This window comes from Candoia aspera, chromosome 8, assembly GCF_035149785.1.
Source record: "Candoia aspera isolate rCanAsp1 chromosome 8, rCanAsp1.hap2, whole genome shotgun sequence".
In the NCBI taxonomy this organism is placed as follows: domain Eukaryota; kingdom Metazoa; phylum Chordata; class Lepidosauria; order Squamata; family Boidae; genus Candoia; species Candoia aspera.
The window spans coordinates 31,924,061-31,937,059 of NC_086160.1; the positions used below are offsets into that span (position 1 = coordinate 31,924,061).

The following is a 12,999-nucleotide window of genomic DNA, read 5'->3' on the forward strand; positions in this document are numbered from 1 at the left end:
CTCAGGCATGAAGCCAGCTAGGTGACCTTGGGTCAGTCACTCTCTCTCAGTCCTAGGAAGCAGGCAATGGCAAATCACTTCCAAAATTTTGCCAAGAAAACTACAGTGACTTGTCCAGGCAGTCACCAGGAGTCAACATTGACTTGAAGGCACAAAAATAACAAGTATAGTAATATTGATTTGGTTTCTCTTCCTTAGCATAGTTGTCTTTTAATATTTAATGTTTGGATTTTTTAAATTGCTTTTATTTTAAGCCACCCAGAATTTTTAATGAGTAGACAGCCTTAGAAATCTTATGGTTTGTGAATATGCTATTGAAGCCCCAATTCTTTGTGGTGTGTTGCATGCATGTAAAAAGGGTAGGGCTTTGTCAAATGGGTTTTTCTGAATCTTCCTCCTGCAGATACATCTGGGATTAGAATGTATATACAGCACAGTACATGAAAGACTATGGTCATAGATATTAGGACAATCAATAAAATATGCTTTTAGTTCCTACTGGAATCATGTAAACTAAGCTAGTTTTCCTTCTTCTTCAGTAATGGGCCTAAGTAACTCTTTCTTCAAGATATCATCACATGAATTATGCAATAACCTGTGATATCATAATGGCGTTTCAGAAAACCTTAGTTGATCTATATGTCCTAGACAGCGGTCCTATGTTGCCAATTTATGTATTGGCTAATGACATAATTATTAAAGGCTAACATCAATAGAAGAATGAATGTGGCAGTGCAGTACCAAAAAAACTGATACCCCTCCAACAAGCTATCTAAAGGTTATTTATTGGTCTATTTATAATTTAAATCCCACATTTTTATTTTAAAAACAATCCCAAAGTGGATCAGATAAATAGATCAGATAAAAAAAAAAAAATTACAGCAAAAGGCCAGACAAACAAACAAATGCAAAAAGAGATAAAAGGACTTGATATAGGATGAAGTTCATGAAGAACCATATACTGTATTCTTGAAGCTAGGTTAAAAAAAATTGGTGGCAGTACAGGTAACCTGAAAATTTTTCTGAGATAATAGGAAGGCTAAATGATAATCATTGGACTGCCCTGGCATTATTATCAGAAAAAATAGAAAATATTTTTTGCATAAGGCTGGCCCAGATGGCCTTCAGGAAAGTGGTGAAGACCTGACTTGTCCCTCAGGCACTGGGGCCAGGATATTGATGGAGCTGGCATGGGGTGGTTGGTGGTTGAATGTGAGTTTTACTGGGGCTTCAGCATTGTTTATTGTTTTAAAGGATCTTATTGTGTTGTGTGTTTTTGTTTGTTTGTTTGATGCCCAGAGTTCCTTCTGATAGATGGGTTGCTTTATAAGTTTGTTTAATAAATAATAAATAAGGCCAAATAAAATATATAAGATAAAAGCACATGTGTAATTGTTTTGATCTCCTCTATACCACAACAGTATAGGTGGCAGGTTGTAGGAGATTTGTGATATTTGCCCTGCAGCAGTGCAAAGGGAAAGGTGTTACAACATGTTTTTGTAAAAGCCATCTATATTTAGACCAGACCAGTGTGGAAAGATGCCATGACTCTCCCATAAGATACAGTTTAGGTTCTACAGAAAGATACCTGATCTGGACTGAACTATAACTCTAAATCCAGGAGACTGTATATAAACCATTCTTTGGCCTGGCTCTTATTTAATGCATATAAATTAGCTAAGGATAGGCCACAAGATATTATTTTCTGAATAAACTGGATTGGAAATTATCACACAAAATGAGGTGGGGCAGCCAAGCTGAAGTCCAGTTAAGTTTATGCCAGTAGTTAATTGCTGTTCTCCGGGTGCTACTTTCTATTCAGTAAGGCCAGACTCTAACTATTTACAGTGTTAGCAATCCATTTGGAAGTGTCAGATACAGCTCTGAGAAACCTAGACTACACAATCTCAAGTGGCCTGAAGTTTCCATATGGGACAAGTGATGCCCTGAATAGAAGACGTAGCAGAGTTTTTCTCTGAAAGAGTTTGATGGCAGCAGGCAGGAAATGATTTCCTTGTATATGCAAATTAGATAATAAAGTAAAATATAATAATAAATATGGTAGAATCATAAAATTGCTTTGCAAGATTAGAAATGTAAGCCACATGGACAGCCCTCCTCAAATTGGCTTTAAGTATAACCAAAAGTATTTGAAAGTGTTACCTTGCTAAGTTGTATGGTGTTGATAGTCTAGGCTGTGCATTTTTAGCAAAAACCATCGTCTTGTGTTTTTTGATAATTGATCATGAATTGTTTTTTTGGCAATGTTGAGCCAGGATAATATTAGCCATGTTAGGGATAGAATAAAGGCATTGCCTGCATATAGCAGGATTGGGAGATATCTATTTGACAATTTAGGGGCATTAATGTCTAGGGTTTTTAATTGCTGAATCAAATAATTAATATAGATGTCAAACAGAGTTTGGGGCTAGTATACAGCCCTGACAGAAACCTCTAAAGCTAGATATATAATTGGAAGGGATTCCTGTTTGATTGCATCTGACTTGAAAGAAAGATCCCTCATGGGGAAGGCATTTGTGAATTGTTGCGTACCATAATAAACTGCATGATACTGATTCAAAAGCCACATTGAATTCAATAAAGGTGACATATAAATAACCCTTGGAGCTGGGCCTATATTTTTCAGCTAAATATGCTAAGAACAGGCACTGATTGGTAGTGGATCTACCTGGTCTAAAAGCAGGAGTAAGCTCTGTTACCTTTCTTTTATATTGGAATGATAATGGCCACCCCTCAGCCAATAGGAATGAATGCCAAACTATCTATATAAGTAACCAGAGAGGTCAAAACTGGTAGTAAGCAATGCATATTGGTCTTGAATAGATATAGGGGAATGAAGTCATTCCATGGAGCAATTAAGCTTTGCCCATTGCCCTGGTCTCAGATGTTTAATTATCTATTTGATCTCATTGACATCCATTGCTGCAGGGTGTCAGTCATCAGATCTGGGGAGAAAGCAGAGCTAAAATAGGACTCCCAGGTTCCTAAAGGTATATAACAATCCAGATAAGAGATTGGAGTCTTTGGGTGTTGTGCAATAATAAGAGGGTCATCTTTGGCCCAAGCTGCCTCAAATAATTGTTGCCAAGATTTCAGTACAGCTGCTTTTTTTTAAAGAATATTTTTATAGCTTCTTTTCATCCACAGTAGTGCTTGATTGGTATCAGCAGAGGAATTGATTTTATGCCCTATAAATGAGGAAATGAATAATAATAATAATAATAATAATAATAATAATAATAATAATAATAATAATAGGACTTCCTAGCTAAAACATACTCTGGGTAGAGCCAATCTTGAAAGGACTGTTGTTAAAAGAGTTCTGATATTATTGTTGGTCTTCACTAGGAAAGTTTATAGTTTGTTAATAAGAAAGATATAAGCTTCCTCTACTGCATATTGTAGCTGAGATCATCAGTCCTAAAGGACTTGACTGAAGTGAAGCCTACCCAAAGAGTCAAACCAGCTAGCAATAGCACAGCTCATCTGACCATTCCATTTACTGTAACTCTTGCAGGGCTAGCTTCATCTACTGCAACTGAACATGAATGGTCTGCTCTATGTAATGAAGAGCCAAAGAAGCTAGAAAAAAGTAGCAAGAGGAAATTATCACTAATAGGTTTAGGAAGGTTCTTGAAAAGGAACATTTTGGAAAATTAAATCACATGAGGTCAGGGTATGATCAATGGTGCATAGTATTTGTCCTGCCCAGTAAATATACTGGGCAAGACTCTCTTCCAGAACCCTTTTAAGGTAATTACAATAAGTCAGAAGTATTAGCCTTTTGAGTAAATCAATATCCTGCACAGTTGCTTACTAAAGCCCTAAAATTACAAGTTGGAAGTGTAAAAGAGTCCTCAAAGAATGGAGGAAAATGTTGACATTGACTTTAGAGGCCTATTCTGGCATTAAAATCTCAGGAGGAAAGAAGCTCAGATAATATTCAATATACTGGCCAAGTTTCTTCCACAATTCTTCAGTTTGCTCATGCATGCATTCAAGAGGAACATAAACATTTACCCAGAGCAAATTGAATGAATTAAAGTTTAATCTATCAGCCAAATCCACTTTGAGGCTAAGAGACACAAATACCTCTACACCATTACCTGGTCTGCCACCTTAGTCCTGGGCATAGTAACATTTAAACACTGGGAATAATTATAAACGTGGAAATCTTCCATCATTCATGTCTCCTGAAAAAAACAAACAAACCAAATTTACTAATCAAATTAATAAAGAAAACGTTAGCAGATTCATTGGGCCACCCTTCTATATTCCTTGATATAATTGATTATCTTCAAACACTGATTGTCATTCAAAGATGGGATCAGAAAAATTAGCAAATGTGTGGGGCAGAATGTCACCTAGAGTTATATCTGAAGACAGGGCCAGAAGTAGTTGACTTTTTTGAATATGGAAGCCCAACCTGTGAGGCTAGCCTTTGTGGTATCTGGTGGTACCCGGTCATTGATGTTGTTAGCTGCTGTTGCTTGAGGGAATTTATGTTTCATGTCAGCAGCCATTTAAGTAATGGCTGGATAGGTAATTAGTGGCTTCTTTTAGCTCCAAGCCATTGATTTAGTGGGGCTAGATATGCAGCTATTAAGCTATTAGTGTAGAGAAGAATTTACAGTTTAGTCCCAAAGTAGCCACTGCTGTGGTGCCTCTATAAGATGAGAAGGTGTTTGCAGGTGGGTTGCCATAATGCTGGTCAGGGAAGCTTGCTGTAGCCTGAGTAATGTCTGTAAGACAAATTCTGATGGAAGATCAGTAGTGGATGGACTGGGTGTAATGGAAGCTGGAGACTCCTACAAGGTTAATTTAATAGAAGCAGGCAGGATTTTTTTGAGTGTTGCAAAGAATCCTGAGGTAGATGTCTCATATATTGAAAATCTAGATTGTATAAATTAAGCTATATATCAGCCACAGGTAGGATAACCTTAGAGCAAAGAATGTTAATTGTTCCTGAAATGAAAGATTAGAATCTGAAAGTAAAAGCTTGGTTGAAGAGGATTCACAAGGTGTATGAGTTTAACATAAGCCAGGTTTAAAAAGAGATGCAGATAAAAATAGATCCTCATATGAAAGCTCTGTAAAAGTTATATTATCCATTCCTAAAAGAGTCCCACTGGCTTGTTTATGAATACATTTAACAGCAGTTTGAGTGCTGATCAAAGTATGTTCATTATTTTTTAAAGTCTTTATGGCTTCATGTTAATTATCTGAATGCCATGAAGCCTTTAAAGACACCTTCTCTGAGTGAAAGGAGGCAGATTCTTTGAGAAGTGCCCATCCTTTCTGGGCAATCAGTAATGTAACTTTCATTGCATTAGTAATTGTTGGTGTGGTTATATTATGTTCAAATTCAGACTGATTTGAAGTGGGAGTAGAAGACAAATTAATTATTTTCTTGTGAAGGGAAGAAACTGGAGTGTCTTTAAAAACTTTCAATAAAAATGTTATGAGCTACCAAATAATCTTGCATACAAAGCTATTTAAAAGGAATATCCAAAGGTTGAAATGTAATTATTAATCTCTTATAAAATGAGACATTGGGAAGTCAGAAGAGAGAAGAAATTTTGAGTTGAATAGCATTGCAATTAAGAAGTTATCCCAGTGAATGCTGGACCTTGTCTCACATCTACCACCTGTTAACTTTTACTCTAGTTTTGGTAACATATAAAAATCTAGTTCTGGATGAAGAGTACATGTAACTTTTCAGTTCCCTAAAAAGATGGTATTTAAAACTTGGTTAGCCTTAGTCCACTAGAAACAGGGTTGTTGTTGTTTATTCGTTTAGTCGCTTCCGACTCTTCGTGACTTCATGGACCAGCCCACGCCAGAGCTTCCTGTCGGTCGTCAACACCCCCAGCTCCCCCAGGGACGAGTCCGTCACCTCTAGAATATCATCCATCCATCTTGCCCTTGGTCGGCCCCTCTTCCTTTTGCCTTCCACTCTCCCTAGCATCAGCATCTTCTCCAGGGTGTCCTGTCTTCTCATTATGTGGCCAAAGTATTTCAGTTTTGCCTTTAATATCATTCCCTCAAGTGAGCAGTCTGGCTTGATTTCCTGGAGGATGGACTGGTTGGATCTTCTTGCAGTCCAAGGCACTCTCAGAATTTTCCTCCAACACCACAGTTCAAAAGCATCGATCTTCCTTCGCTCAGCCTTCCTTATGGTCCAGCTCTCGCAGCCATATGTTACTACGGGGAACACCATTGCTTTAACTATGCGGGCCTTTGTTGTCAGTGTGATGTCTCTGCTCTTAACTATTTTATCGAGATTTGTCATTGCTCTTCTTCCAAGGATTAAGCGTCTTCTGATTTCCTGACTGCAGTCAGCATCTGCAGTAATCTTTGCACCTAGGAATACAAAGTCTTTCACTGCTTCTACATTTTCTCCCTCTATTTGCCAGTTATCAATCAAGCTGGTTGCCATAATCTTGGTTTTTTTGAGGTTTAGCTGCAAACCAGCTTTTGCACTTTCTTCTTTCACCTTCATCATAAGGCTCCTCAGTTCCTCTTCACTTTCAGCCATCAAAGTGGTATCATCTGCATATCTGAGATTGTTAATGTTTCTTCCAGAGATTTTAACTCCAGCCTTGGATTCCTCAAGGCCAGCTTGTCGCATGATGTGTTCTGCATACAAGTTGAATAGGTAGGGTGAGAGTATACAGCCCTGCCGTACTCCTTTCCCAATCTTAAACCAGTCTGTTGTTCCGTGGTCTGTTCTTACTGTTGCTACTTGGTCGTTATACAGATTCTTCAGGAGGCAGACAAGATGACTTGGTATCCCCATACCACTAAGAACTTGCCACAATTTGTTATGGTCCACACAGTCAAAGGCTTTAGAATAGTCAATAAAACAGAAATAGATGTTTTTCTGAAACTCCCTGGCTTTTTCCATTATCCAGCGGATATTGGCAATTTGGTCTCTAGTTCCTCTGCCTTTTCTAAACCCAGCTTGTACGTCTGGCAATTTTCGCTCCATGAACTGCTGAAGTCTACCTTGCAGGATCTTGAGCATTACCTTACTGGCATGTGAAATGAGTGCCACTGTTCGATAGTTTGAACATTCTTTAGTGTTAACCTTTTTTGGTATGGGGATATAAGTTGATTTTTTCCAATCTGATGGCCATTCTTGTGTTTTCCAAATTTGCTGGCATATAGCATGCATTACCTTGACAGCATCATCTTGCAAGATTTTGAACAGTTCAGCTGGGATGCCGTCGTCTCCTGTTGCCTTGTTATTAGCAATGCTTCTTAAGGCCCACTCAACCTCACTCTTCAGGATGTCTGGCTCTAGCTCACCGACCACACTGTCAAAGCTATCCCCGATATTGTTATCCTTCCTATACAGGTCTTCTGTATATTCTTGCCACCTTTTCTTGATCTCTTCTTCTTCTGTTAGGTCCTTGCCATCTTTGTTTTTGATCATACCCATTTTTGCCTGGAATTTACCTCCAATGTTTCTAATTTTCTGGAAGAGGTCTCTTGTCCTTCCTATTCTATTGTCTTCTTCCACTTCCACGCATTGCTTGTTTAAAAATAATTCCTTATCTCTTCTGGCTAACCTCTGGAATTTTGCATTGAATTGGGCATATCTCCCCCTATCACTGTTGCCTTTTGCTTTCCTTCTTTCTTGGGCTACTTCTAGTGTCTCAGCAGACAGCCATTTTGCCTTCTTGGTTTTCTCTTTCTTTGGGATGTATTTGGTTGCCGCCTCCTGAGCAATGCTGCCAACTTCTGTCCAGAGTTCTTCCGGGACCCTATCTACTAAGTCCAGTCCCTTAAATCGATTCTTCACCTCCACTGCATATTCCTTAGGAATATTAGTGAGCTCATATCTAGCTGCTCTGTGGGTCTTCCCTAATCTCTTTAGTCTGATCCTAAATTGTGCAAGAAGAAGTTCGTGATCTGAACTACAGTCAGCTCCAGGCCTTGTTTTTACCGACTGTACAGATGTCCGCCACCTTTGGCTGCAAAGGATGTAATCAATCTGATTTCGGTGTTGTCCATCTGGTGAAGTCCATGTATAAAGCCGTCTCTTAGGTTGTTGGAAGAGAGTGTTTGTTATGCAGAGTGAATTGTCTTGGCAAAATTCTATCAGCCTGTGTCCTGCTTCGTTTTGTTCTCCCAGGCCATGCTTACCTGTAATTCGAGGTGTCATTTGACTGCCCACCTTAGCATTCCAGTCTCCTGTGATGAAAATAACATCTCTTTTAGGCGTGTTGTCCAGTAGGTGCTGCAGATCCTCATAGAACTGCTCTACTTCAGCTTCTTCAGCATTTGTGGTTGGGGCATATATTTGGATCACTGTGATGTTAGATGGCTTGCCCTGAATTCGAATTGAGATCATTCTATCATTTTTTGGGTTGTATCCAAGCACTGCTTTAGCCACTTTACTATTAATTATGAAGGCTACTCCATTTCTTCTGTGGTCCTCTTGTCCGCAGTAGTAGATCTGGTGGTCATTTGATGTGAAGTGGCCCATTCCAGTCCATTTCAGGTCACTGATGCCCAGAATGTCTATCTTTAATCTTGACATCTCACCAATAACCACATCCAATTTGCCCTGGCTCATAGATCTTACATTCCAGGTTCCGATGGTGTGTTGATCCTTAGAACATCGGATTCGCTGTTCACCACCAGCACCGTCGGCCGCTAGCCGTCCTTTTGGTTTTGAGCTAGCTGCGTCATCACGTCTGGGGCTAGTTGAGCTCATCCTCTGTTCCTCCCCAGTAGCATTTTGACCATCTTCCGACCTGGGGGTCTCATCGTCCGATGGTATACCGACATATCTCTGGTTGTACTGATCCATTTAGTTTTCACGGCAAGAATACTGGGGTGGGTTGCCATTACCTTCCCCAGGGATCGCATTTAGTCTGACCTCTCTGTCATGACCTTCCCGTCTTGGGTGGCCCTTCACGGTTTAGCTCATGGCATCATTGAGGTGCTCACGCTCCAGCACCACGACAAGGTAACGATCCTTTGCTGAAGAGAAACAGGGTAGATAGCTTTATCCTGAGAACCCAGTGAATATTCATTGAGTTCTTCAACCAGAGTGACAATGACCCTTTTGAGAAAGTCAAGGTTCACATCAACTGTCTGAAGTTTCTCAAATTACTGGGGATCCAGTAATATTAGTGTAGAGCCCGCAAAATGGTTATACTGCTAGGAAAATGGATGGTGCCCTCCTCCAGATTATGTTTTTAATGTTTAATTATTTTTCTTTTCTTTTTTCTTTTTTGGTTATTTTTTTATTGTTTTTGTATTGTGTGTGTGATCAGCTATATAAATTTACCAAATAAATAATGATCATGTTGACAATCAGAAGAGATGTTGCCAACTCACAGATCATAGTCTACAGTTTTTCTAATGCTTCACTTTATAATTTACACATATTCTAGTTTTCTGAGATAGGATAGGCTGTTTTCAATTGTTTGTAGCATTTTCACTGTATTAGGGCATTGAGCCCTGGGCATAAGATTGTTTCAGTTCCAAATATGTCCATAGCATTTTGCCATCTAAGATCTCAAAAGAGAAATCTCAAAACATTTCCTGGGTAGTATCTTTTTGAGATATGTGTTTTTAGTAGCTAAGAGTGTCAAGTCAGTGAAGGTACATCCACAATGTGTCTTTCTCAAAGGTTATTGAAAGTTTGGGGCCACTGATGGTGTTCAGGCAATTTTTCAGGCAATTTCAGCTTACTACTCTGACAGACTGCTTGTGCTTGAGTACATCAGGCTGATTCTCCTTCTTTGACAGCTCTTGGACAACATAATACCATTGTACAACCGTCTTTTAGTTTTGAGCATCACAGATGTACAATCAAGGTCATTATCCTATTATCTGCAACATGTTGGGAGAATTACAGGTGTCTTCTGGGAAGTTAGAAATACTAAGTGAGAAATCTTTTTCCAAGCATGGAGTTCATTTTTAAAGGAATACTTATCAGCCATAGCTTAGGGTTCAGCTTTTTTCTATAATAAAACAATTGTAAAAATGAGCAGTGCCTGATTCTGGAATGCAAGGAGAAACCATTTGAGTTAATGAAGATTGGGGTTACTTTGGACATGCTCGATATCAAACGCTTTGTTACTGACTGTAGCATTTTAGACTTCATCTCATGTATTAGCTATTTTCTAACTGAAAAGCAGGCACTGTGTGCCATACAAGAGATCACAGCAAATATGTCAAAGAAGATACACTTAAAAACCAATATATGATATCTTACATTTTGTTTTTAACATGTTAAACTTGGTAGGCCAATATGGCAACAATTGCACATATTGTTTGCTCTCTAATACTATATTTTGAGCAATGATTTCCATTTTATTTTATGTATTTTGAAAATGTTGAAGTATTGTTAAATAACTCCATTCAATAAGTTAAGATCATTTCCCCCCAATGTAGAAACCATATACACACAAACACACATACTATACATACATACACAGAAAAACACAGCTTGTATACAAGGTTCTGTTTATTGCAGTGAAATTTCATGGCAACTTAACATGTTGCGATATATTCATTTTATTAGTGACAAATAAATGTTGAAACTGTAGACATAAATTTTAGAAGTTTTAAAAACATTTTGTCATAATTAAAAGGTCTTGAAAAAGTGTTTGTAGCTTTTTTTTGTATAAATATGTATGTTAACAGCTTGCCAACACAACATATTTGTTGGCAATAAGTTGTAAGACAATAGAATTCAGCAAGTATTCACTGGCAAAGAAAATTATGTTGTCCTGTTTCATCTGTCTTTGAACATTTGTAAACATGCTTGATGTTTATTGTTAGAGAAAAACTCACATGTTATAGATTTTTGTTCTTTTGCATTTTTCTGCTTTATATTCTCTTAGTCATTACCCCAAAACTTTAAAGGTTGCATTTTTTTTTTTCTGGCAGGAAGGCCCAATGGATTCTTATTGTTTATATCCTTCAAGTTTTAACTGAATTAAAGGGAAGGGTGGTTGTTGGGTTTTGTTTTTTTTTTTGACTAACTAAAGAGAAATTTCAAGAGAAAGAGCAAACTAGCATTTCTATATCTGGATACAAATAATCATACTGGTAAATGTGTGAATGCAATCTTTGAATTGGCTGTGAAAGGTTTATAGGAAAAATAGCAACTGCATAAAACACTGCCACTCTCCTAACCAGTTATAAAGCTCAGAATAAGATTTGGCTATATGAATGGCAATGAGGAACTAAGCCATAGAAAGCTTTATAGGTGATCACTAGCATCTTGAATTGGACCTGGAAGCCCACTGACAACTAATGCAGCTCCCACAGCACAGGTGTTATACTGCTGAATTGACTAATGCTAGGCAGAAAGCAGGCAACCCCATTCTGTACCAGGTACAGCTTCCAAGCCATCTTCAAGAGAAGCCCCATCTAAAGTGAATTAGAGTGAGCTCCCTGAGGGGTGACAAAGGTGTCACACCATCTTTAATGACTCAAGTCCAGGAAAGGGCTCAATTGGTGAACCTACTACCTGGCCAAAAGTTCTCCTGGCATGTCTTCTGCTATGACTGCAGTAGGAGTTATGAGTCCATGAGAACCCCCAGATTGTGTACCAGCTCTTTCAGAAGAATTGCAATCCCATTTACAACAATACATGGAACATCCATGATACTACAAGTTTCTGTAGCAACAGTACCACCATCTTGCTGGATACAGTCTGTTTTGTGGATCTCATCCTTCAGAGTCTCCTGACACTGTGTCAAGACTTTAACCACATCTCCTGTTCAGCCCTGATTCAATAGGTAAAGCTAGATATCAGCATATGGATAATGCCCAAATGGACGGATGATCTCTCCCCATTGTTTCATGTATATGTTAACCAAAATGGGACAGAGAGTGAACACTGGGGCACTGCTCTTCCACCAACATTGTTGTAGACAATTAATGCTGGAGATGTGACTAGACTGGAATGAAGAGTAGTATACCAACCACTTGGAAGGACTTAGGATAGAAAATAATACTTTTGAAGCAAATAGAGCTGCAAAACTCAGGAGTACATTTTTGATGGGCTAGGAGTGAGTGGGGAACAATGTCATTTATTCCTGTGATTGAGAAATGGTGGGAAGCTTATATTGGTAATGGGACTAACTGAATTTGCAAATCCTGATTTAAATATTATTATTTACTACTCTCTAGGCCCATGTGCCTATCACTTTTCTTTGATTTCCTGTTAGCCTTTGTGTACCTCAATTTTTGAAAGAAAAAAAAAGTTTATAGAAAACAGTGGGGCATGCTGAGATTCTACTACCTAAAATATATTCCACAGCAAGGAGATTTTTTTTTAAACTACTAATTGCTTGAAATCCATTGTGGTAAAACACCTGGAAAAATGATGTGTTAAAAACAGACTGTTCATTTAATTCTCAGAATCGAAATTGCAGTGTTGAGCAGTTACATAAATAATAAAATTATTCTTGCCACCTGCCACTCTTATGTCAAGGAAATAATGCAGTAGTTCTTGTATACAGCTGAGATTAGCAATTATATTCTTATGAGTGATAACTGTAAAACTTCATCAACTGACAATAACTGTATATTCTCATGTCATTCCTCATTGGAATAAAAGTTACTAAGAACAAATGCTCTAATCTTCTGTACGTAAACAAGGAGTAAAAGAGACTGCATAGCTTTGTTTCTGTGAGCAACAGTCATATGCACTAGGGATTTTTAATTTTTAATTGATAATGAAAAGAGGGGGAAGAATTGAATGTTTTTGTAGCTTATTGCCCTGAATCTAATTCATTTGCAGCATTGTTATAAACTGTAAAGCAGAATGTTAGGGAATCTTAAAATTACTCTGGCAGATTTGTTCAATATATATTACATTTTTTTTCTTTTCCCTCAAGGAACATAAATTGGTTAAAAACATTATTATTTAAATAGTAAAATGCTTCCATGTGGCTCAAAGGAATACAGTATTTGAACATATATTTCCACCATTTTATTACT

The 12,999-nt window shown here is 38.0% G+C and overlaps 1 protein-coding gene across 1 annotated transcript in view; it reads left to right on the forward strand.

Annotated features, from left to right (window-relative positions):
- Nucleotides 1–4,957, forward strand: part of TMEM192 (transmembrane protein 192) — a 147,402-nt gene extending 142,445 nt beyond the window's left edge. Inside the window, exon 7 of the transcript XR_010068408.1 lies at nt 4,945–4,957. The gene's annotated coding sequence lies outside the window, so the exon portion shown is untranslated. The remainder of the gene's footprint in view (nt 1–4,944) is intronic.
- The last annotated feature ends 8,042 nt before the right edge of the window (nt 4,958–12,999 follow it).